The sequence below is a fragment of the Ranitomeya imitator genome, chromosome 10 (assembly GCF_032444005.1).
Source record: "Ranitomeya imitator isolate aRanImi1 chromosome 10, aRanImi1.pri, whole genome shotgun sequence".
In the NCBI taxonomy this organism is placed as follows: Eukaryota; Metazoa; Chordata; class Amphibia; order Anura; family Dendrobatidae; genus Ranitomeya; species Ranitomeya imitator.
This window is the reverse complement of record NC_091291.1, coordinates 62,402,676-62,429,968: the sequence shown is the minus strand read 5'-3', so window position 1 is coordinate 62,429,968 and position 27,293 is coordinate 62,402,676.

Here is a 27,293-nt window from a genome sequence, read left to right as displayed (position 1 = left end):
ACGGAGTGCGTTACACCGCGGGCCGTTACCGCTGCCATTAACCCTGTGTGAGCGGTGACCGGAGGGGATTATGGAGCGGGCGCCGGGCAGTGAGTGCATGGGAGTAGGGGAGGGACTAATCGGACTGTGCCCGTCGCTGATTGGTTGTGGCAGCCATGACAGGCAGCTGCCGAGACCAATCAGAGAATGAATAACCGTGAGAGAAGGACAGACAGACAGACGGAAGTACCCCTTAGACAATTATGTATATAGATGCAAAATAGTGCTGTATAGAATAAGAGTATCAGACAGCAAAAAAAAGGGTCAAATGGCCTACAATGACCAAACTTGAAGCACGCAGATATATGAGGGCTGTCACGGAAATACCACACTGGCAAAAATGTGGCTTGCTTTTTTTTAAAATGCAAAATAGTGCTGTATAGAATTAGAGTATTAGAGAGTAAAAAAAGTGGTCCACCGGCCTACTAAAACCAAACTTGCAGAGATGTGAGGGCTGTCAACGAAATACCACACTGGCAAATATGTGTCCTTTTTATAATTGTAGAAGCTAAATAGTGCTGTATAGAATAAGAGTCTCAGACAGCAAAAAAAGTGGTCCACCGGCCTACAATGCCCAAACTTGGAGCACTCAGATACAGTATATGAGGGCTGTCACGGAAATACCACACTGGCAAATATGTGGCCTTTTCATCATTTTGGAAGCTAGACAGTGCTGTATAGAATTAGAGTATCAGATAGCAAAATAAGGGGTCTACCGCCCTACAATGACCAAACTTGGAGCACGCAGATATATGAGGGCTGTCACGGAAATACCACACTGGCAAATATGTGGCTTGCTTTTTTTTAAAATGCAAAATAGTGCTGTATAGAATTAGAGTATTAGAGAGTAAAAAAATTGGTCCACCGGCCTACTAAAACCAAACTTGCAGAGATGTGAGGGCTGTCAAAGAAATACCACACTGGCAAATATGTGTCCTTTTTATAATTGTAGAAGCTAAATAGTGCTGTATAGAATAAGAGTCTCAGACAGCAAAAAAAGTGGTCCACCGGCCTACAATGCCCAAACTTGGAGCACTCAGATATATGAGGGCTGTCACGGAAATACCACACTGGCAAATATGTGGCCTTTTCATCATTTTGGAAGCTAAACAGTGCTGTATAGAATTAGAGTATCAGATAGCAAAAAAAGGGGTCTACCGCCCTACAATTACCAAACTTGGAGCACGCAGATATATGAGGGCTGTCACGGAAATACCACACTGGCAAATATGTGCCCTTTTTTAAATGCAAAATAGTGCTGTATAGAATTAGAATATCAGACAGCAAAAAAAGTGGTCCACCGGCCTACAATGACCAAACTTGGAACACCCAGAAATATGAGGGCTGTCACGGAAATACCATACTGGCAAAAATGTGGCCTGGTTTTTTTTTTAACCCCTTTACCCCCAAGGGTGGTTTGCATGTTAATGACCGGGCCAATTTTTACAATTCTCAATTCTGACCGCTGTCCCTTTATGATGTTATAACTCTGGAACGCTTCAAAAGATCCCGGTGATTCTGACACTTTTTTCTCAAGACATATTGTACTTCATAATAGTGGTAAAATTTCTTTGATATTACCTGCGTTTATTTGTGAAAAGAATGGATATTTGGCAAAAATTTTGAAAATTTCGCAATTTTCCAACTTTGAATTTTTCTGCAATTAAATCACAGAGATATGTCACACAAAACACTTAATAGGTAACATTTCCCACATGTCTACTTTACATCAGCACAATATTGGAACCAAAATTTTTTTTGTTAGGGGGTTATAAGGGTTAAAATTTGACCAGTAATTTCTCATTTTTACAACACGATTTTTTTTTTAGGGACCACATCTCATTTGAAGTAATTTTTAGGGGTCTATATGATATAAAATACCCAAGTGTGACACCATTCTAAAAACTGCACCCCTCAAGGTGCTCAAAACCACATTCAAGAAGTTTATTAACCCTTCAGGTGCTTCACAGGAATTTTTGGAATGTTTAAATAAAAATGAACATTTAACTTTTTTCACAAAAAATTTAATTCAGCTCCAATTTGTTTTATTTTACCGAGGGTAACAGGAGAAAATGGACCCCAAAAGCTGTTGTACAATTTGTCCTGAGTACGCCGATACCCCACATGTGGGGGTAAACCACTGTTTAGGCGCATGACAGAGCTCGGAAGCGAAGGAGCGCCATTTGACTTTTCAATGCAAAATTGACTGGAATTGAGATGGGACGCCATGTTGCGTTTGGAGAGCCCCTCATGTGCCTAAACATTGAAACCCCCCACAAGTGACACCATTTTGGAAAGTAGACCCCATAAGTAACTTATCTAGATGTGTGTTAGGGGTCGAGTTCCTGCCTCTGCACAGAGGGAATCTCGAGCTATCTCCGTTGCAGTCTCCCATTCTTCTCCTGCCACAGTGGAGCCTGCTCAGGGGAGGCGTCGGTCCCAGCATCATGCTCAGTCTGACACTGTACGAAGGGTTACTGCTATCCTTCCAGCTTCTGCCATTGTAGCTAGTACTGGTCACCAGCGCGCAGATGTCTTTGGGATTAAGTCCTACTTTTCCCCTTCTGAGCATGCCCAGGATAAGATCTCTCATTGGAGATCAAGGGTCACATGCTCAGGTACTGCAGCTATTCCCATTGGTACTCTAGGAAGGTCCTGAAGTTGCTCAAGTTCTGTGGCAGTTTCCCATTGGTCCTTTTTTGGAAGGTCCTGTAGTTGCTGCAGCTGTATAAGGTGCGCATGTCCGCACGGCCAGGTGCTAGTATCTTTCTGAGTTATGTGCTTTGCGCCAGTGTGGTCATGTGAGATTGTATTCAGGGATCCGGCTGAAATAAGCCCCTAAAATACCGGCACCTCCGGTGAGGAGATTGTGTGTTTCAGTGTATTCAGGGACCTGGCTGAAATAAGCCCCTAGAATGCTGGCACCTCCGCCGAGGAGTTTTGTGTGCATGCATGACCACTGACTGCTCTCTTTTGGGCAGTTAGCCTGTGCTCCTGTGAAGTCTAACAGGGTGCAGTGCTTTCCTTTCACGGCTTCTCTTTGAAGTAACAGAGCTAGTCTATACCGCCACTAGTGCCACCATTTACTAGAAGCAGGTTCTCCTGCACGGTGGACCCCGGGCTGCGAATGCATTAATAATAATAAACATCTATATTTACTCAGTGCGTTCCGCTAGCCCTAACAATGTGTGGTGAGCACTTTGACCCATTAAGTGATTCACAGAAGTTTTTAATGCAGAGCGCAAGAGAGAGCTCGGAAGGGAAGGAGCGCCGTTTGACTTTTCAATGCAAAATTGACAGGAATTGAGATGTGACATCATGTTGCGTTTGGAGAGCCACTAATGTGCCTAAACATTGAAACCCCCCCACAAGTGACACCATTTTGGAAAGTAGACCCCCTAAGGAACTTATCTCGATGTGTGGTTTGCACTTTGACCCACCAAGTGCTTCACAGAAGTTTATAATGCAGAGCCGTAAAAATAAAAAATCATATTTTTCCCAAAAATGATCTTTTCGCCCCAATTTTTTATTTTCCCAAGGGTAAGAGAAGAAATTTGACCCCAAAATCTGTTGTACAATTTGTCCTGAGTACGCTGATACCCCATATGTGGGGGTAAACCACTGTTTGGGCGCACGGCAGAGCTCGGAAGGGAAGGCGTGCCATTTGACTTTTCAATGCAAAATTGACTGGAATTGAGTTGGGATGCCATGTTGAGTTTGGAGAGCCACTGATGTGCCTAAACATTGAAACCCCCCACAAGTGACACCATTTTGGAAAGTAGACCCCCTAAGGAACTTATCTCGATGTGTGGTGAGCACTTTGACCCACCAAGTGCTTCACAGAAGTTTATAATGCAGAGCCGTAAAAATAAAAAATCATATTTTTCACAAAAATGATATTTTTGCCCCCAATTTTTTATTTTCCCAAGGGTAAGAGAAGAAATTGGACCCCAAAATCTGTTGTACAATTTGTCCTGAGTACGCTGATACCCCATATGTGGGGGTAAACCACTGTTTGGGCGCACGGCAGAGCTCGGAAGGGAAGGAGTGCCATTTGACTTTTCAATGCAAAATTGACTGGAATTGAGATGGGATGCCATGTTGAGTTTGGAGACCCACTGATTTGCCTAAACATTGAAACCCCCCCAAATGACATCATTTTAGAAAGAAGACCCCCTAAGAAACTCATCTAGATGTGTTGTGAGAGCTTTGAACCCCCAAGTGTTTCACTACAGTTTATAATGCAGAGCCGTGAAAATAAAACAAAAATTATTTTGCACAAAAATTATTTTTTAGCCCCCAGTTTTGTATTTTTTCAAGGGTAACAGTTGAAATTGAACCCCAAAAGTTGTTGTCCAATTTGTCCTGAGTACGCAGATACCCAATATGTGGGGGGAACCACCGTTTGAGCGCATGGCAGAGCTCGGAAGGGAAGGAGCCGCCATTTGGAATGCAGACTTAGATGGATTGGTCTGCAGGCATCACGTTCCATTTGAAGAGCCCCACATGTAACTAAACAGTAGAAACCCCCCACAAGTGACCCCAAATTGGAAACTAGACCCAGCAAGGAACTTATCTAGATGTGTTGTGAGAACTTTGAACCCCCAAGTGTTTCACTACAGTTTATAACGCAGTGCTGTGAAAATAAAAAAATCCTTTTTTTTCCACAAAAATTATTTTTTAGCCCCCAGGTTTGTATTTTTCCAAGGGTAACAGTTGAAATTGAACCCCAAAAGTTGTTGTCCAATTTGTTCTGAGTCCGGTGATACCCAATATGTGGGGGGAACCACCGTTTGGGCGCATGGCAGAGCTCAGAAGGGAAGGAGCGCCATTTGGAATGCAGACTTAGAAGGATTGGTCTGCAGGCGTCACGTTGCATTTGCAGAGCCCCTCATGTAACTAAACAGTAGAAACCCCCCAAAGTGACCTCATATTGGAAACTAGACCCCCCCAAGGAACTTATCTAGATGTGTTGTGAGAACTTTGAACCCCCAAGTGTTTTACTACAGTCTATAACGCAGAGCCGTGAAAATATATATATTTTTTTTTCCACAAAAATTATTTGTAGCTACCAGTTTTGTATTTTCCCAAGGGTAACAGGAGACATTGGACCCCAAAAGTTGTTGTCCAATGTGTCCTGAGTACTCTGATACCCCAAATGTTGGGGTAATCCCCTGTTTGGGTGCTCGGGAGAGCTCGGAAGGGAAGGAGCTCTCCCTTCTTTTACTTTTTCAACGCAGAATTGGCTGGAATTGAGATCGGATGCCATGTCGTGTTTGGAGAGCCCCTGATGTGCCTAAACAGTGGAAACCCCCCAATTATAACTGAAACCCTAATCCAAACACACCCCTAACTCTAATCTCAACGGCAACCCTAACCACACCCCTAACTCTGACACACCCCTAACCCTAATCCCAACCCTATTCCCAATCGTAAATGTAATCCAAACCCTACCTTTAGCCCCAACCCTAACTTTAGCCCCAACCCTAACCCTAACTTTAGCCCCAATCCTAACTGTAGCCCTAACCCTAGCCCCAACCCTAACTCTAGCCCTAACCCTAGTGGTAAAATGGAAATAAATACATTTTTATTTTTTTTAATTTTTACCTAACTAAGGGGGTGATGACGGGGGGTTTGATTTACTATTTATAGCGGGTTTTTATGATTGGCAGCTGTCACACACTAAAAGACGTTTTTTATTGGAAAATTTTTTTTTGCGTTACCACATTTTGAGAGCTATAATTTTTCCATATTTTGGTCCACAGAGTCATGTGAGGTCGTTTTTTTGCGGGTTGAGTTGATGTTTTTATTAGTAACATTTTTGGGCACGTGACATTTTTTATCACTTTTTATTCCAATTTTTGTGAGAAAGAATGACCAAAAACCAGCTATTAATGAATTTTTATTTTTTTCGGGGGGTGTGGGGGGGCGTTTATACCGTTCCGCGTTTGGTAAATTGGATAAAGCAGTTTTATTCTTTGGGTCAGTACGATTACAGCGATACCTCATTTACCATATATCTTTTTTTATGTTTTGGCGCTTTTATACAATAAAAACTATTTTATAGAAAAAATAATCCTTTTTGCATCTCTTTATTCTGAGGACTATAACTTTTTTATTTTTTTGCTGATGATGCTGTATGGTGGCTCATTTTTTGCGAGACAAGATGACATTTTCAGTGGTACCATGATTATTTATATCCGTCTTTATGATCGTGTGTTATTCCACTTTTTGTTCGGCAGTATGATAATTAAGCGTTTTTTGCCTTGTTTTTTTTTATGGTGTTCACTGAAGGGGCTAACTAGTGGGACAGTTTTATAGGTGGGGTCGTTACGGACGCGGGGATACTAAATATGTGTACTTTTATTGTTTTGTTTTTTATTTAGATAAAGGAATGTATTTATTGGAACAATATTTTTTTTATTATCATTATTTATTTAGCATTTTTTTTCTTTCACGCATGTAATTTTTTATTTTTTTTATCTTTTTTACTTTGCCCCAGGGGGGGGACATCACAGTAAAATGACAGATCGCTGATCTGACTCTTTGCTGTGCACTGTGTCAGATCAGCTATCTGTCATGCACAGCAGGGAGGCCTTCCGGCGCCTGCTCTGAGCAGGCGCTGTGAAGCCACCTCCCTGCAGGACCCGGATGCAGCCCCACGGCCATTTTGGATCCAGGCCTGCAGGGAGGAGGAAGTAAGAGACCCTCGCAGCAACGCGATCACATCGCGTTGATCCGAGGGTCTCAGGGAAGCACGCAGGGAGCCACCTCCTTGCGTGATGCTTCCTTATACCGCCGGAACACTGCAATCATGTTTCATCGCAGTGTGCCGGGGGTTTATGTGCCGGGGCGGTCCGTGACCGCTCCTGGCACATAGTGCCGGATGTCAGCTGCGATAGTCAGCTGACACCCGGCCGCGATCGGCCTCGATCCCCCCATGAACACGGCTGATCGCTCTGGACGTACTATTCCGTCCTTGGGAAGTAGGACCCACCCCACATGGACGGAATAGTACGTCTAATGGCAGAAAGGGGTTAAATGCAAAATAGTGCTGTATGGAATTAGAGTATCAGACAGCAAAAAAGGTGCCCATCGGCCTACAATAACCAAACTTGGAGCACGCAGATATATGAGGGCTGTCACGGAAATACCACACTGGCAAATATGTGTCCTCTTTATAATTTTGGAAGCTAAATAATGCTCTATAGAATTAGAGTATCAGACAGCAAAAAAAAGGGGTCCACTGGCGTATAATGACCAAACTTGGATCACGCAGATATATGAGGGTTGTCACGGAAATACCACACTTTCAAATATGTTGCCTTTTTATAATTTTGGAAGCTAAATAGTGCTGTATAGAATTAGAGTACCAGACAGCAAAAAGAGGGGGCCACTGGCCTACAATGACCAAACTTAGAGCTCGCAGATATATGAGGGCTGTCACGGAAATACCATACTGGCAAAAATGTGGCCTGGTTTTTTAAATTCAAAATAGTGCTGTATAGAATCAAAGTATATAATTTTACTACAGGCCTCAGTCTGGCAGAACAGACTGTATATTTTTGTTTTTTTGGGGGTGAATTATTGGGAAAAAAATGCAGCTAGGTACCGTATATACTCGAGTATAAGCCGACCCCCCTTAATTTTGCCACAAAAAACTGGGAAAACTTAATGACTCGAGTATAAGCCTAGGGTGGAAAATGCAGTAGCTACCGGTGAATGTCAAAAATAAAAATAGATACCAATAAAAGTAAAATTAATTGAGACATCAGTAGGTTAAGTGTTTTTGACTATCCATATTGAATCTGGAGCCCCATATAATGCTCCATACATTGTTGCCCCATAGATGCTCCACACATTGTGGCCCCATTTGCGGTTGCTGCGATTAAAATAAAAAAAAAATCACATTCTCACCTCTCTTCGCTACGGCCCCGGCATTTGCGATAGTCACCTTCCTCGTTCCAGGCGCCGCTCTGTCTTCCATCCTCCGCACTGACTGTTCAGGCAGAGGGCGGCGCGCACACTAATCGCGTCATCGCGCCCTCTGACCTGAACAGTCACAGCCAGAGGACGGAAGACAGAGCAGCGCGCAGCGGTGGAAGGAGGAAGGTGACTATCGCGCAATGCTCCCCCGATATACTCACCTGCTCCCGGACGGTCCCTGGCAGCGTCTCACTGTCCGATGGTCTCTGGGAGCTGGCGGTATCTTCCTGTGTTCAGCGGTCACGTACCGCTGATTAAAGTAATGAATATGCGTGCATATTCATTACTTTAAATGAGTGGTACCACATGACCGCTGAACACAGGAAGATACCGCCGGCTCCCGAAGACCATCGGACATGCAGGGACCGCGCTAGGAGCAGGTGAGTATGTCACCGCGCCGCTCCCCCTCACCTGCCGACCCCACGCCGACACTGACTCGAATATAAGCCGAAAGGGTCACTTTCAGCCCCAAAAAGTGGGCTGAAAATCTCGGCTTATACTCGAGTATATACGGTATATAGTAAAGAAGCTGCAGCAGCAGACAGTTATGGAGCTTTGGGAAGGATGCAGTGGGAGCAATGGACAAACATACAGTGCCTGCAGGCCTTGCACTGATGTGGGTATGCTGTGCCCTGCCTACCTAGTGCTGTAATATTGGGACCTACGAATTAGCCCTAAAAAGAACTTTGGTTTCTGAGGAGTTGTGGATTTAAGAGTTGCAGACCTACACTAACTCAAAAGACCTCGATTCTGACCCTATCTCGGCACCAGCTCTCCCTACTCTCACTAAATCCGGAACAGAATGCGGCGAGCAGGGTGGCGTCAGGTCTCTAATACTCAGGATGATGCTGTGCGGGCAAGTCAATCACTGCACAACCACAACAAAGATGGCTGTGGCGTTTCATGGCCTGGCAGGCAATCCCTGCAGCGTGATTGGGTCTCTAAAGTCCGCCAAAAATGCTCGGTGGAGACACTAGTTACCGCCGAATAATCCCAGAAATGCTGAGTGCTCGCCGAGTACACCGAGCATAGTGATACTCGGGCGAGTACCGAGTAGTGGCGAGCCCGTTCGCTCATCACTATTAAGTACATATTTGGATTAAATACATATAATAATTAAGTATATCTAAAGATTAACTACTTACAGTATACTTACATCATCACCAGGAAGCTTTTAAACATCCGTCTGGAATATCAGAGAAGCAACACCAAGACAGAGAACTCCTGGGAGATTACCTACACTGCATGGGCGTCCCCAATTATGCAGGTATGAACACACTGTACATGTACAGGTACCCCAGTTTTGGCATCTGTCTTAGTCATTTTTCTCTGGTCTTATATAGTGATTTACACTATGTAGTAACTAGAGTTTCACCCAGCCCTTCAAGTGGCCAGCTTTCAAGTTCAAATGAAACTGAGATATCATGGAGTCATCAGATGAGGGGCCATAAACCTTTAGAATATAAAAGCCACAAGGATTTAGATAAAACCACCACAGGCAGAGGTTCAGCAAACCTTAATGTTTTACAATGCCAAACAGACACATAGAAGCTTAGAACTGTTTGTGAAGTGAATAAACAAACATTTCTCAAGATTGTGTCACTATGAGTATTGTCTGTCACATCTGTAAATGTTTTACAAGAAATGCAGCTACAGTGGGGCAAAAAAGTATTTAGTCAGTCAGCAATAGTGCAAGTTCCACCACTTAAAAAGATGAGAGGCGTCTGTAATTTACATCATAGGTAGACCTCAACTACAGGAGACAAACTGAGAAAAAAAAATCCAGAAAATCACATTGTCTGTTTTTTTATCATTTTTTTAGCATATTATGGTGGAAAATAAGTATTTGGTCAGAAACAAACAATCAAGATTTCTGGCTCTCACAGACCTGTAACTTCTTCTTTAAGAGTCTCCTCTTTCCTCCACTCATTACCTGTAGTAATGGCACCTGTTTAAACTTGTTATCAGTATAATAAGACACCTGTGCACACCCTCAAACAGTCTGACTCCAAACTCCACTATGGTGAAGACCAAAGAGCTGTCAAAGGACACCAGAAACAAAATTGTAGCCCTGCACCAGGCTGGGAAGACTGAATCTGCAATAGCCAACCAGCTTGGAGTGAAGAAATCAACAGTGGGAGCAATAATTAGAAAATGGAAGACATACAAGACCACTGATAATCTCCCTCGATCTGGGGCTCCACGCAAAATCCCACCCCGTGGGGTCAGAATGATCACAAGAACGGTGAGCAAAAATCACAGAACCGCACGGGGGGACCTAGTGAATGAACTGCAGAGAACTGGGACCAATGTAACAAGACCTACCATAAGTAACACACTACGCCACCATGGACTCAGATCCTGCAGTGCCAGACGTGTCCCACTGCTTAAGCCAGTACATGTCCGGGCCCGTCTGAAGTTTGCTAGAGAGCATTTGGATGATCCAGAGGAGTTTTGGGAGAATGTCCTATGGTCTGATGAAACCAAACTGGAACTGTTTGGTAGAAACACAACTTGTCGTGTTTGGAGGAAAAAGAATACTGAGTTGCATCCATCAAACACCATACCTACTGTAAAGCATGGTGGTGGAAACATCATGCTTTGGGGCTGTTTCTCTGCAAAGGGGCCAGGACGACTGATCCGGGTACATGAAAGAATGAATGGGGCCATGTATCGTGAGATTTTGAGTGCAAACCTCCTTCCATCAGGAAGGGCATTGAAGATGAAACGTGGCTGGGTCTTTCAACATGACAATGATCCAAAGCACACCGCCAGGGCAACGAAGGATTGGCTTCGTAAGAAGCATTTCAAGGTCCTGGAGTGGCCTAGCCAGTCTCCAGATCTCAACCCTATAGAAAACCTTTGGAGGGAGTTGAAAGTCCGTGTTGCCAAGCGAAAAGCCAAAAACATCACTGCTCTAGAGGAGATCTGCATGGAGGAATGGGCCAACATACCAACAACAGTGTGTGGCAACCTTGTGAAGACTTACAGAAAACGTTTGACCTCTGTCATTGCCAACAAAGGATATATTACAAAGTATTGAGATGAAATTTTGTTTCTGACCAAATACTTATTTTCCACCATAATATGCAAATAAAATGTTAAAAAAACAGACAATGTGATTTTCTGGATTTTTTTTTCTCAGTTTGTCTCCCATAGTTGAGGTCTACCTATGATGGAAATTACAGACGCCTCTCATCTTTTTAAGTGGTGGAACTTGCACTATTGCTGACTGACTAAATATTTTTTTGCCCCACTGTATGTAATTGTCTGTATGCATTCGGTATCTTTTAATCTGGATTCCAAATCTCCATTTGTATATTCGCACTACACTATTAACAGCAATTATATTTATATTCAGCCGTTCTAGAAAAACTTAAGCTTAATCCATTGAGTACTCATGACAATCTTCTTGAACAGTATCTATAGGTAAGTAATGTTAAACATAGCTGCTACTATGCATGTCGAAAACAAAAAGTGAGAAATGCAAGAATGTGAAGATGTTCTAAAAACTAACTGTAACCAAGCTCAATTTTCCAGAACTGTTCTGTTCGGCTGTGTAGTAAATATTGGAGACACAATAGATGATCTGACATCCTTTCAAATAATTACAGATAAAATAGCGTTTATTATTATTCCTTTTTATTATCCTAGAAAAAAAGAAAGAACATGCAGTCTCCCTCATACAAGTTATCTCAGCCAAAACTGATTAAGTCCTCTGCATCTCCAAGCATTCAGCCATCACTTTTTTGTATTAAACTCTTACCATTTGATGCAGCCAAAGTTATGGCTCTCAATGAGAGAAACTAATATAGTGGATAAAGAAATCTTTGTAATGAACTACTGAGCCAAACTAACAGCATTGCTTTATCAAATTTATATGAAGTGTATTGTGTCCAATGTGAGCAACCAGACAATACAAAAGGGAGCTTTTCAAGTGAGCTCTTTAAGGTACACAAATGTTATGAAGTCTTTGCCAACAAGGATGTGGTTTCACCAATGGGGGTACCTTTGTTAAAAATATACTATTGCCATCACAGCCCCCCTTGCCCAAAATTCACCGGCCTATAATAGTACAGAGCATGTTAACCCTGGTCATCTAGTGGCAGGTAAGGAAGAGACATTGCAAGAAACCGAGTTAAGAAGTAGGCCCAATGTAGGGGTGTGGGTCTCTGAGACTTGTAATGGAGTGCATGAGCTGACAATTCCCCAATGGGGGGTATCTTTTTTAATAAATAAACTAGTGCCATCACAGCCCCCCTTGCCCAAAATTCACCAGACTATAACAGTACAGAGCACGTTAACCCTGGTCATCTAGTAGCAGGTAAGGAAGAGATACTGCAGGAAACCGAGTTAAGAAATAGTGCCAATTTAGGGGTGTGCGTCTCCGAGACTTGTAAAGGAGTCCATGAGCTGACAAACAATTCCTCAATGGGGGGTACCTTTTTTTAAATTATACTATTGCCATCACAGCACCTCTTGCCCAACATTCACCGGCCTATAACAGAACAGAACACGTTCACTCGGTCATATAGTCGGAGATAAGAAAGATATATTGCAGGAAACTGAGATAAGAAGTAGGCCCAATGTAGGGGTGTGAATCTCAGAGACTTGTAATGGAGTGCATGGCCTTATATGAATTTGCCCATGGGGGTTAAATTTGTTAAAAATATTTCATGGACATCATAGACACCCTTGCCCAAAAATTGACTGTCTGTAGCAGCACAGAAGACGTTCAGCCTGGTGATCTAGTGATGGAGAATGAGGAGACATTGCTGAAGGCCTCATTGAAAAGTAGCCCCAATTTAAATGAGCTGGTCTCCTAGACTTATAATGCCCATACACTAAGTGTATGGGCTGATAAACATTTCCCCATGGAGGGATACATTTTAAAAAAATATACTATGGGCATCATAGACACCCTTGCCCAAAAATTGACTGTAGCAGCACAGAAGACGTTCATTAATCTCATAATCCTAAATTAAATTGGCAAATAAGAGCACTTCAATCATTGATGCTTACATTAATTATCTAATGAAGGTATGAAGTGACTAAGGAATAGGTAAAAACGTTTTTTCTTTATTGAGACAATTATTTAAAACTAGATGGCAGCCCGATTCTAAAGAATCGGGAGTCTAGAATCCATATATACTTTATTTATTCAAATGTAAGAATAATACAATTAATAAATAATAGTAAGAAAGAACAAAAATAATAGGCAGTATATGGAGAAAACACCAAACAAAAGTTCAAAATTGGTGTGAAAATGTCACTGAACCACTTCACAACTAAATATATATAGTTTTGGTAAATGGTATTATCATTTTTTTGACGAAATTCGGCAGGAGCTTGAAGAGCAACGTCACTGGGCCCGCCTCCACGCAGTAGAAACTTGCTGTGAGGTAAAAATTCAAAAATCACACCAAAATGGCGGGCGGAGTGTGTCACAGTACGGCACGTTTCTGATTGGTCGCTCGCAGCAGGCGGCAACCAATCAGACACTGGACACTGTTGACGTCACTTATCTCCGGACATTAGCTCCGGACATTAGCTCCGGACATTAGCTCCGGACAAAGCCACGGAAGTTGGCACAAATTGCAGGAAGTAGTATTCTAGGCAATTATATATTAGATAATTTTTTTGAAAAGACAGAAGATGGAAAAACAGGACCTCCAAAAAATCAGGGTATGAAACAATCAGATGGTGAATGCATAATCTATCTGCATTATGGCATATTATTCTCCTGAATAATTATAAGGACTTGCTAAAATGGGTGAACATAAAAATGTCTCATTACTCCCCTTTGCAGTCCTTATCAGAAAAAAGACTAGACCAAAAAAGAGAAGACAATCACCTCACAACAGGTATCAACAGCAAAATGTTAGATATTGTTACTGGGTCCAATCCAGAACAGCCTATGTCAGCAACCGCTTGACATTGAAAGTGTGCTTTCAAGTTTGCAATGTGGAAAATCTCACTATGGTGCAGAGTATTTTAAGACAAGAGCCACTAGATGGCAATAAAGTATTGGAGCTGATGAAATAAATAGTGAGTACGACAAATTCAAGCAGTAAGGACGTAATGAAACTGGTCACAGAGTTATTTATTTTACCCGAATTTTAGAGATTGAATGGTTGTGCAGTAATCAAAGAGGATTGTTTCATATCCTGCACCCGACGAGCACCGTTTTGCTTTACAGCTTCTTCACCAAGGGGGGCGTGGTGAAGACTAGGCACTGGTGTGGGTTTTTATATCCTAAATACCGGTGTGACATGAATTAAGGGGCGGGGTTATAGGCGGGGTGTGTCGATGTCCGTTGTGACGGCGCATGAAGTCGGTCAGGCACTCCCTTAGTAAAAGGGACTTCCGGTCCTGCGCCTTATGACATGCGGTGGAACGCACCGCGCGTCATAGAGATGGCACTGATCGGAGGTCCGGCGGAGAAGCTAAACCGGAGCATGCGCACCAACCAGAGTGGAGGGATGGAAGGAGTGCATGTATGTGTGACAAGTCAGATCTACGGTGCCGCCTCCTTTTCCCTTTCAAATCTCCATGACTTCTGGTATTAAAGCTGATTGGAGGAGAAAGGAAAGGAGGGGGAAGAAAAAGGAGAGAGCAGAGGAAAACGACAATGAATTGAAATATGTGCGCTCAGAATTATTAAAGGATGATAAATGTGTATAAACGAAGCATGTAAAATGACAATATGTGTATGCAAATGATTGTTAAAAGGGGAATGTCAACTAGACACGTGGGGAAGCAAGAAAAGAAGGTATACTTCTAAATTTGTTCAATGAGAAGTGCTGTTATAAGGTAACAAAATTTACTCATTATATATTAAGTCGTATATTATGCAGAATAAGGTATAGAGTCCTATCCTGAATATACGGGGGGAAATAAAATGAGTTGATTATCACAAATTGGATATAAACTAATCATCTAAATGAAGTGAAGTGAAAATGAATATTGACCCATATATAGTACTAGATGGTGGCCCGATTCTAACGCATCCGGTATTCTAGAATATGCATGATCTCATAATATATTGCCCAGCCATGTAGTATATTGCCCAGCGACATAGTATATTGCCCAGCGACATAGTATACAGCACAGAGCCACGTAGTATATTGCACAGCTCACGTAGTATATTGTCCAGTCACGTACTACATTGGCCAGCTACGTAGTATATTGCCCAGTCACGTAGTATATTGCCCAGTCACGTAGTATATTGCCCAGCCACGTAGTATATTGCCCAGCGACGTAGTATACAGCACAGAGCATATTGCCCAGCCACATAGTATATTGCCCAGTTACGTAGTATATTGCCCAGTGATGTAGTATACAGTCATGGCCAAAATTTTTGAGAATTACACCAAAATTATATTTTAACATGATCTGCTGCCCTCTGGTTTTTATTAGTGTTTGTCTGATGTTTATATCACATACAGAAATATAATTGCAATCATATTATGAGTACCAATAGGTTATATTGACAGTTAGAATGAGTTCCACAAAATAAAGAAAAATGAAGTGGCACTCACCCGATATTGCTGTATGAAAAATGTCCTTTATTCAGAGTATACACTCACAGACATCTGGTGGAGAGGCGGCTTGGTAGGAAGGAAGGTGCAAGGGGAGGCAAGAGGACGACGGCCGTTTCGCGCCTGCGCGCTTCAACGGGTCCATGTTTATATCACATACAGAAATATAATTGCAATCATATTATGAGTACCAATAGGTTATATTGACAGTTAGAATGAGTTAATGCAGCAAGTCAATATTTGCAGTGTTGACACTTCTTCTTCAAGACCTCTGCAATTCTCCCTGGCATGCTCTCAATCAACTTCTGGACCAAATCCTGACTGATAGCAGTCCATTCTTGCATAATCAATGCTTGCATTTTGCCAGAATTTGTTGGTTTTTGTTTGTCCACCCATCTCTTGATGATTGACCCCAAGTTCTCAATGGGATTAAGATCTGGGGAGTTTCCAGGCCATGGACCCAAAATCTCTATGTTTTGCTCCATGAGCCATTTAGTTATCACTTTTGCTTTATGGCAAGGTGCTCCATCATGCTGGAAAAGGCATTGTTGGGCGCCAAACTGCTCTTGGACGGTTGGGAGAAGTTGCTCTTGGAGGACATTCTGGTACCATTCTTTATTCATGGCTGTGTTTTTAGGCAAGACTGTGAGTGAGCCGATTCCCTTGGCTGAGAAGCAACCCCACACATGAATGGTTTCAGGATGCTTTACAGTTGGCATGAGACAAGCCTGGTGGTAGCGCTCACCTCTTCTCCGAATAAGCTGTTTTCCAGATGTCCCAAACAATCGAAAAGGGGATTCATCAGAGAAAATGACTTTGCCCCAGTTCTCAGCAGTCCACTCCCTGTACCTTTTGCAGAATATCAGTCGGTCCCTGATGTTTTTTCTGGAGATAATTGGCTTCTTTGCTGCCCTCCTTGAAACCAGGTCTTGCTCAAAGAGTCTCCGCCTCACAGTGCGTGCAGAAGCACTCACACCATCCTGCTGCCATTCCTGAGCAAGCTCGGCACTGCTGGTAGTCCGATCCCGCAGCTGAAACAGTTTTAAGATACGGTCCTGGCGCTTGCTGGTCTTTCTTGGGCGCCCTGGAGCCTTTTTGACAACAATGGAAGCTCTCTCCTTGAAGTTCTTGATGATGCGATAGATTGTTGACTGAGGTGCAATCTTTGTAGCTGCGATACGCTTCCCTGTTAGGCCACTTTTGTGCAGTGCAATGATGGCTGCACGTGTTTCTTTAGAGATAACCATGGTTAACTGAAGAGAAACAATGATACCAAGAACCAGCCTCCTTTTAAAGTGTCCAGTGATGTCATTCTTACTTAATCATGACTGATTGATCGCCAGCCCTGTCCTCATCAACACCCACACCTGTGTTAATGGATCAATCACTAAAACGATGTTAGCTGCTCCTTTTTAGTCAGGACCGCAATGATGTTGAAATGTGTTTTGGGGGTTAAAGTTCATTTTCTGGGCAAATATTGACTTTGCAAGTACAGTAATTGCTGTTAAGCTGATCACTCTGACATTCAGGAGTATATGCAAATTGCCATTAGAAAAAATGAAGCAGTAGACTTTGGAAAAATTAATATTTGTCTCATTCTCAAAATTTTTGTCCATGACTGTACAGCACAGAGCCACGTAGTATATTGCACAGCGACGTAGTATACAGCACAGAGCCACGTAATATACAGCACAGAGCCACGTAGTATACAGCACAGAGCCATGTAGTATATTGCCCAGCCACGTAGTATATTGGGCAATCATGTAGTATATTGCCCAGCTACGTAGTATATTGCCCAGCCACGTATGTCACAGGTTAAAAAATAGAAAATAAACATATACTCACCTTCCGATCCAAGGGCCTCTTGTAGTTCTGTCGCCTGCTTCCAGTCCCAGGGTGTGATGACGCAGTGGTCACATGATCGTGGCGTCATGCCAGGTCCTTCTCGTGTAGGCGCAGGACCTGTGATGACGTCGCGGTCACATGACCATGACGTCATGGAAGGTCCTTCTCGCGCAGGCGCGCAGGACCTGTGATGACGTCGCAGTCACATGACCGTGACGTCATGGCAGGTCCTTCTAGCATAGTCGCGCAGGACCTGTGATGGCGTCGCGGTCACATGACCATGACGTCATGGAAGATCCTTCTCGCGCAGGCACGCAGGACCTGTGATGATGTCGCGGTCACATGACTGTGATGTCATGGAAGGTCCTGGTCGCATACCATCCTTAGCACTGGAGCGTCGCGAGGAGCGGGAAAGGCGCCGGAGGGTGAGTATATGATGTTTTTTTATTTTTTTAATTATTTTTAACATTTTGATCTTTTTACTATTGACGCTGCATAGGCAGCATCAATAGTAAAAACTTGGTCACACAGGGTTAATAGCGGCGGTAATGGATTGAGTTACCCGCGGCATAACGCGGTCCGTTTCTGCTGGCATTAACCCTGTGTGAGCGGTGACTGTGGGGAGTATGGAGCGGGCACCGGGCGCTGACTGCAGGGGAGTAGGGAGGGACTAATCGGACTGTGGCCGTCGCTAATTGGTTGTGGCAGCCATGACAGGCAGCTGGCGAGACCAATCAGCGACTTGGATTCCATGACAGACAGGCCGCGACCAATGAATATCTGTGACAGACAGAAGGACAGACAGACAGAAAGACGGAAGTGACCCTTAGACAATTATATAGTAGATAATTATTTTAAAAGGAAGGGAAGAAAGGAGAGAGGAGGGAAAGTGGGGAAATGGGATAAGAAGTAGGAAAATATATCCTACACTATAAAGATAGTGAAGTGCAATAGTGTGACTTATATATAAATATGAAAAATTATACCCATATCCTAAAATTATTAACATTCAATACAGTACTGTAATTAATATTACATGTAGATGAATTGTCCATATGAGTCCTTATTCAACGAGATTTCTCTCTCATTCTTGTTCCTATGTTCTACCTCTCTTTAGAAACACTCTCCACAAGAAGGGACATCCAAGGCCGACCAAAAAAGGCCCCAGATGGGGAAACACAAGAGGACACGACCCCACAGGAGAACAACCCCAAGAGAAAGACAAGACACCTGCAGGTAAGTAGAAAATTAGTTAGAAATGAAATACTATAAAAGCGTTAAATACATAGAAAAGGGGAAGGGAAAAGGATTAAAAGAGTTAAAAACTTAGAGACCACTACAACTCGGAATATATAGCATCAGTTATTAGATTATTAGGAAACTGTATCCACTATAGGAAGGAAGCGAAGCCATGGTTTTCGTTTAAGCCAAACGGTGTAATGGTATTCAAGCGGTAAATACATCTGCTTTCTTGTTGTGCGAGTAATTTGCCTAAATCTCCCTCTCGTATGCCTAAATCAATTTGATCTATAGCTTTGAAAATAAGGCCTCTAGATTGGGAGTTGTGGTGTGTTTTAAAACGGCGAGGCAAGGTTTTGAGTAGTGAGATGTCTTCGGTAGTCTTTGATTTCTCTATGTCTCTGATATGTTCCCTCACTCTAATATTAAATTCCCGCGTTGTTAGGCCAATATATATCAAATTACATGAGCAAGTTGCGTGATATATTACTCCTTGTAAGGAGCATGTGAGATGTTTTCTGATGATATACAGTTTGGATCCATCAGAATTAGTGAATTTTTTGGCCTTTCTTAGATTATTGCAGGCTTTGCACAAGCCGCACGGAAAAAGCCTTGTAATGGAGTTTGATGTGATGAGGTGGATAAGGGATCATAATGACTATGAACTAACATATCCTTAAGATTGCGGCTTCTTTTTGCCACCATCAATGGGTATGGAGAAAGACAGTTTCAGGATAGGGTCTCTCATTAGAATATGCCAGTGCTTATTGAGTATTTCCTTTAAATCCTTCTATCAGTTATGGTATGTAGAAATAAACCTTACCTGGCCATCTTGGGAGCTCTTATCCTTGTACCTGGGATACAGTAATTGTTCTCTCTGAGTTTTCTTAGCTCTTTTGTAGCCATATTTGATGGAACATTTGCTATAGCCTCTGTCTCTGAATCTAATGGTCAGCCTGTTTTTCAAAATCACTATTTTCTGAGCAAACTAGCTTAGCTCTTAGTAACTGACCAGTGGGAATACTTTTAATGGTTGCCGATGGGTGAGAGGAGGTGGCATGCAATAATGAGTTAGTTGAAGTCGGTTTTCTGTATAAATCTGTGGTCACCATACCATTGGACATTGTTGAAATTTTTAAATGTAAAAATTCCAATTCCTTCCCAAATGTAAAAGTTAGTTTTATATTCTGATTGTTTTTATTTAATTTTTCCATTAGGATATGTAAGTTGTCTACCGTGTCCTCACAAATAAACCAGATGTCATCTATATAGCGCATCCATCCTTGGATGCTTTGTATTTCACTGATGTCATCTCCTTGGAAGATAGCCCTCTCCCATGCGCCTAGAAAAAGATTGTAAATACATTTTTTTGTTGAAGGTGAACACGTTATGATTAATAATGAAATATAGTAGAAGAAGAATCAGTTCCACCAGGGAGGGTTCCAAATTACTCATTTGGAGGTACCATGATACAGCTTTTAAACCATGATCATGCCTGATGGAATTGTACAAAGATTGGACATCGGCCGTTACCATTAGCATGTGATCTTCAAGGCATACACGGTTCAGTCTTTGTAGTACTGCAGTGGTGTCTTGTATGTACGAGGGAAGTGTGGCTACAATTGGTTTTAGATAATGATCAATGAAATTACAAATTACTTCGCACAAGCTTCCGTTACCTGATATTATTGGCCTTCCCGGTGGATCTAGCGGATTTTTGTGAAGTTTAGGAATAAAATACAGAGTTGGCAATTTGGGATGGAGATTCTTAATATGCTCTAACTTATCATGATCCCAGTGCTGGGTTTCACCTGCACGCCAGGGGTTAATGTGTTGATCAGTGCAGGTTCTGACCTGCACACCTGGTGCTTGTTATTGGCCTCTCTTTGGTTCGGGGTGAGCTTCTTATAGTCCTGGGAAGCTTCAATCTCTGTCAGTTATACTTTTGCTATTCGCTGAGTGTGTTGACCTCTGTTTGCTTGTGCCTTGTGCCAGTATTAGCTTGATTGTATGGTTCTGACTCGGTTCTGTTCCCTGGTGTGATTTTGCCTTCTGATTCTGTACTGTGTATCTGCTTCTCTGGTTTTCTGACTCCTGCCACGTCCCTGACTATTGTTTATTTCCTTGCTCCTTGTGTACTGCGCTTCCGTTCCCGTTTATTGACCTCGGCTTGTCTTGGATTGCGCCTCCCTCTGCCTCATCCTTTCCCTGGTGTCCGGTGACTCCCTTTCCCTTCTTCTGTACCCTTTGTTCCTGTAGTATCCTGTATACTCCTGCTACAGGACACTAAGCCCCGCCCCCTGTTGTCACGTGACCACAGGTCCTTTCAGTACATTCACTACCTGGCGTTCTGCTCACTCCAGCTCAGCTGTTACGGTGTTTTCTTGCCCAGCTCTCGGGCGCTGTGAGTATAGCTGTCAGAGGCTGTCTGAGACTCTGGGTTTTCACTGTCAGGGCAGCATAAACCACTGGGGAGTGCCACCTGGTGGTTTCTCCTGATATTATAACTGACCTTAAACTTTTTTTTTTCCCTGCAGCATGGACCCGCTGCATGCTTTATCTGAGCAGGTGAAACACTTGACTCAGTTGCTGCAGAAGCTAAATTTGGAGCACCAAACTCTGGCCCAGTCCCAACGGCAGGTTGCGGACTCGGTTCAGGGGGCGCTATCTGCAGGGTTTCAGCAGGCAGGGGCTAGAGATGTCTTTTTAGTCCCACCCGAACCCCCGGTTAGGTAACCAGATATGTTTGCTGGTAACAAAAGAGATTTTAGAGTGTTTAAGGAGGGCTGTAAGCTTTTCTTTTCTCTGAGACCCCGCTCCTCTGGAGATGAGAAACAGAGGGTGGGGGTGGTTATGTCCCTGCTTAGGGGGTCCCCGCAAGCCTGGGCATTTTCTCTTTCCTCTTCTGCCCCAGAGAGAATGTCTGTGGATGTGTTTTTTGAGGCCTTAGGGCATATTTATGATGAGCCGGATAGAGTGCGTTTGGCTGAGGACAAGGTGATGAGTGTCTGTCAGGGGAAGCGCTCGGCAGAGTGGTTCTGTTCTGAATTTAGACGTTGGACAGCCGAAGTTTCTTGGAATGATGCCGCCCTTCGGGGGTTGTTCCGTAGAGGCCTGTGTGAACGTTTAAAGGACGCCCTGGCACTTCATCCTCCACCTGACTCCCTGGAGGATGCCATGATTCAAGCGGTTCGCATGGATCGCAGACTGCGGGCAAGAGGCGTTATGCAACTCGAAACTTCGTTATTTTCCAGTGGAGGTGAGACCCGGACTCATCCTGCGGCTATGAAGGTGAGCACGGTCACCTGTGAGATGGAAAGAAGACGTCGCCAGGAGAAGCAGTTGTGTTTCTATTGTGGGAAATCTGGACATTGGAGGAAGGACTGCCCATCCTGTCCGTCATCCTCCAAGGTGGCGGGAAACGACTAGGTCTGGGTAGTAGTCGAGGAGGCTACCCAGACCTTCAGGTACGGTTTTCCTCACTTGCAAAAATTGTGCTTCAGGTGGAACTGGAACTTGGTGGTGGTCCTGTTCAGACTACCGCCTTTGTTGACTGTGGTTCTGCTGTTAACTTGATTGACACCCGGATTATGACTCTTCATAAGATAGGGACAATTAGGCGATTGACTCATCCCCTCTTACTCGGGGCGGTATCTGTTTCAGGTCTGAACCTTTTTCTCTGAGAGTGGGCCCCACTCATGTGGAAAAATTAAGTTGTCTTGTGTTAGATAATTTGCCTGCGGGACTGGTACTGGGAATGCCTTGGCTTCAACACCATAATCCTACCATTGATTGGGTGATGGGGGAGATCACTCAATGGGGATGCAAAGATAAATGTTGTAATCTGAAACCTCATGTTAACTCTGTCGGTCTGGAGGGTATTCCGGAATACCTGAAGGATTTCGAAGACGTGTTTTCCGAAAGTGAGGCTGAGGCGCTGCCACCACATAGACCCTACGATTATGCCATTGATTTAGTACCCGGAGCCAAGTTACCTAAGGCTCGGTTGTTCAATTTGTCTGGTCCTGAGCGCCAAGCTATGAAGGAGTACATTGCTGAGAGTCTCCGCAAAGGGCATATCAGGCCTTCTGTTTCACCTGTGGCAGCAGGATTCTTCTTCGTGAAGAAGAAAGATGGTGGTTTGCGGCCGTGCCTTGACTTTCGGGAACTTAACAAGATAACGGTTAGGAACACTTATCCACTTCCCCTCATTCCAGACTTATGTAACCAGTTATCAGGGGCACAATGGTTCTCCAAATTAGATCTCCGGGGGGCCTACAACCTGATAAGGGTTCGGGAAGGGGACGAATGGAAAACGGCGTTCCTCACATCAGAGGGACTCTTTGAAAATCTCGTTATGCCGTTTGGGTTAACTAACGCCCCTGCTATTTTCCAGAACTTTATCAATGTGGTGTTTTCAGACCTGATAGGCCGTTTTGTTGTCATTTATTTGGATGATATTTTGGTATATTCCCAGGACAGTCAGTCTCACTTGCAACATCTGCGGACAGTTCTCCAGAGACTCAGAGAGAACCAATTGTTTGTGAAATTGGAAAAATGTTCATTTTTTGTTCAAGAACTGTTTTTTTGTGGCTGATTGTGTCCAGTATGGGGTTTTGTATGGATCCTAAGAAGGTGCTGGCAATTGCAGACTGGGTTCAGCCTCGAGATCTCAAGGGGCTCCAGCGCTTTTTAGGGTTTGCAAACTATTACCGGAGATTTATTAAAGGTTTCTCACAAGTGGTTAAACCACTGACGGATCTTACCCGGAAGGGTGCAGACGTAAAAAATTGGTCGGGACTTGCTAAAGAGTCCTTCGCTGCGCTTAAGAAATGTTTCATGTCAGCCCCGGTGTTGGTTCAGCCTGACCCGTCCAGACCTTTTATTGTGGAGGTGGATGCTTCTGAAGTGGGGGTGGGGGCAGTGTTGTCCCAGGGTCCGGTCACCCTCACTAATCTCAAACCCTGTGCCTTTTTCTCCAAGAAGTTCTCTTCCGCCGAGAGAAACTATGATGTAGGCAATAGAGAACTTCTTGCGGTCAAGCTGGCATTCGAAGAATGGAGGCACTTTTTGGAAGGGGCGGCTCACCCTATCACTGTTATCACGGATCACAAAAATTTAGCATACCTTGAATCTGCTAAGAGGCTTACTCCTAGACAAGCCCGTTGGTCACTTTTTTTTTCACGATTCAATTTCTCCATTACTTTTCGACCGGGGTCCAAAAATGTTAAAGCGGATGCCCTGTCCAGAAGTTTTGACCTGGTGCCTCCCCCCGAGCCGCCGTCCTCCATTCTTCGCCCGGGGGTGGTAGTAGCGGGGATCTCGTCTGAGTTGGAACAAGAAATTTTGAGGGCTCAGTTCCTAGCTCCGACAGCTAGACCAGGGGATAAATTGTTTGTTCCAGATTTATTGCGGCCTAGACTTCTGCAGGAGTTTCATGGGTCTAGGCTCAGTGCTCATCCCGGTATCACTGCCACTAGAGAGGCTGTAGCCAGGGTGTTTTGGTGGCCTTCACTTGGGTCTGATGTTAAGAGATTCATTTCTGCTTGTGGTGTTTGTGCCCGTTCCAAAAGCTCGCATAGCCGGCCGGCTGGGGAACTCATACCTTTACCGGTTCCTGATAGACCATGGACTCATCTCTCCATGGACTTTATTACCGGTCTTCCACCTTCCAGGGGTAATACCGTGATCTGGGTGGTGGTGGACAGGTTTTCCAAACAGGCCCATTTCATTCCCTTGGCAGCATTGCCCTCAGCAGAAACTTTGTCAAGGTTGTTTGTGCTGCATGTGGTCCGTTTGCATGGGGTACCCCTGAATGTTGTGTCTGACAGAGGGGTGCAGTTTGTGACCAAATTTTGGAGGGCATTCTGTAAGAAATTGGGCATCTCACTCTCCTTCTCGTCGGCGTATCACCCGGAGAGCAATGGTCAGACAGAACGCACCAATCAATCCCTGGAACAGATTCTCAGGTGTCTGACCTCCGCCAGACAGGAGGATTGGTGTGATGCGTTACCGTTGGCGGAATTTGCTTTTAAAAACCGGGTGAGTCAATCCACCAACATGTCCCCATTCCTGATCAATTATGGGTTTAATCCCCATTTTGGGGAATTTTTTCGATTGGATTCCGGCTGTCCAGGAGCTGAGGGGTCTGTTCAACGGTTAAAAAATATCTGGGCTGAAGTCCAGCGTAATATCTCTCGGGCCCAGGGGAGGTATAAATATTTTGCGGACAGGAAGAGAGCCCTGGGACACATGTTTCAGGTGGGGGAGAAAGTTTGGCTCTCCACACGTAACATCAATTTGAAGGTACCATCAGCTAAATTGGGACCGAAGTTCATCGGTCCGTACGAGATTGTGGAGATAGTCAATCCAGTGGCATATAGGTTGCATCTTCCCGCGTCCTTAAAAATATCTAATGTGTTCCATAAATCTTTGTTGAAACCCATGAGGTCTGTCAAGGAGGACTCAGAGTCTGTTGTTCCTCCAGTGTTAGTGGAGGGTCACTGGGAGTACGAGGTCGGACATATTGTGGACTCTCGGCGAGTGCGCCGCTCCTTGCAGTACCTGGTCCACTGGAAGGGATATGGACCGGAGGATCGTTCATGGGTCTCTGCTCACTCGGTACATGCGGATCGTCTGGTTCGGGCTTTTCATGCCAGGTACCCAGGGAAGCCTGGGGGTCCAGAGGCCCCCGTTGAGAGGGGGGTACTGTCATGATCCCAGTGCTGGGTTTCACCTGCACGCCAGGGGTTAATGTGTTGATCAGTGCAGGCTCTGACCTGCACTACTGGGGATTGTTATTGGCCTCTCTTTGGTTCGGGGTGAGCTTCTTATATACCTGGGAAGCTTCAATCTCTGTCAGTTATACTTTTGCTATTCGCTGAGTGTGTTGACCTCTATTTGCTTGTGCCTTGTGCCAGTATTAGCTTGCTTGTATGGTTCTGACTCGGTTCTGTTCCCTGGTGTGATTTTGCCTTCTGATTCTGTACTGTGTATCTGCTTCTCTGGTTTTCTGACTCCTGCCACGTCCCTGACTATTGTTTATTTCCTTGCTCCTTGTGTACTGCGTTTCCGTTCCCGTTTATTGACCTCGGCTTGTCTTGGATTGCGCCTCCCTCTGCCTCATCCTTTCCCTGGTGTCCGGTGACTCCCTTTCCCTTCTTCTGTACCCTTTGTTCCTGTAGTATTCTGTATACTCCTGCTACAGGACACTAAGCCCCGCCCCCTGTTGTCACGTGACCACAGGTCCTTTCAGTACATTCACTACCTGGCGTTCTGCTCACTCCAGCTCAGCTGTTACGGTGTTTTCTTGCCCAGCTCTCGGGCGCTGTGAGTATAGCTGTCACAGGCTGTCTGAGACTCTGGGTTTTCACTGTCAGGGCAGCATAAACCACTGGGGAGTGCCACCTGGTGGTTTCTCTTGATATAACTTTTTCTTTGGCATGATTCCCTGATCAAAGGCTTTTCCTATAATTTCAATGAGTTTACTGTGAAAATTTGGAAGGGGATTACTGGGCAGTTTTTTGTAGCACCCGGGTTCATTTAACAGTTTTAAAGTTTGTTTTTCATATAAGAGGGTTGGCCATATTACTAGGTTTCCCCCTTTATCTGCAGGCTTAAAAACTACATCAGAAAGTGACTGTAGCTGAGTTGGGGCTAGTCTCTCTTCCCTGTTCATATTAGATACCCATGATGGAGATTTTTGGAGTGTTTCTATTTCAGATGTAACAATTTTAGTAAAAATCTCAATAGCTGGTTACCATGCTGATTGGGGGGAATTTTTTTTTTCTATCAAACAAACCATGAGAGAAATTACTGACCTCCAGACAGTTCTCTTCAAGTAAAGCTTCTAGATTTCCTAGGCTTCTCTTTCCTCAGCGGTGGAAAAGATATCATTGTTCAGATTTTTTTAATGTAATTTTTTGAATGTTAATTTTCTGGCAAAGAGATGTAGGTCTCTCACTGCCGAGAACGCATTTAGATGATATGAAGGGGAAAAAGATAACCCTTTTTCCAACAGTTTAAGTTGTGTATCCGACAAAGTATGAGACGATAGGTTAATTACCTTATATTGTTCTCGTGTATTTTTAACTGCCTTGGATTTCTTAACCCCTTTCTGACATTAGACGTACTATCCCATCGAGGTGGGGTGGGCCCCTATGACCACCGACGGGATAGTACGTCATATGCGATTGGCAGCACTCACGGGGGGAGCGCCGCCGATCGCGGCCGGGTGTCAGCTGCCTATCGCAGCTGACATCCGGCACTATGTGCCAGGAGTGGTCACGGACCGCCCCCGGCACATTAACCCCCGACACACCACGATCAAACATGATCGCGATGTGCCGGCGGTACAGGGAAGCATCGCGCAGGGAGGGGGCTCCCTGCGGGCTTCCCTGAGCCCCCCGCAGCAACGCGATGTGATCGCGTTGCTGCGAGGGTCTCCCTACCTCCCTCCCTGCCCCAGGCCCGGATCCAAGATGGCCGCGGCATCCGGGTCCTGCAGGGAGGGAGCAGGCTCTGTGAAGCCTGCAGCGCTGTAAGTCAGATCGGTGATCTGACAGATTGCTGTGCAAACTGTCAGATCACTGATCTGTGATGACAGCCCCCCCCCCCCCCCATCCCCGGGACAAAGTAAAAAAG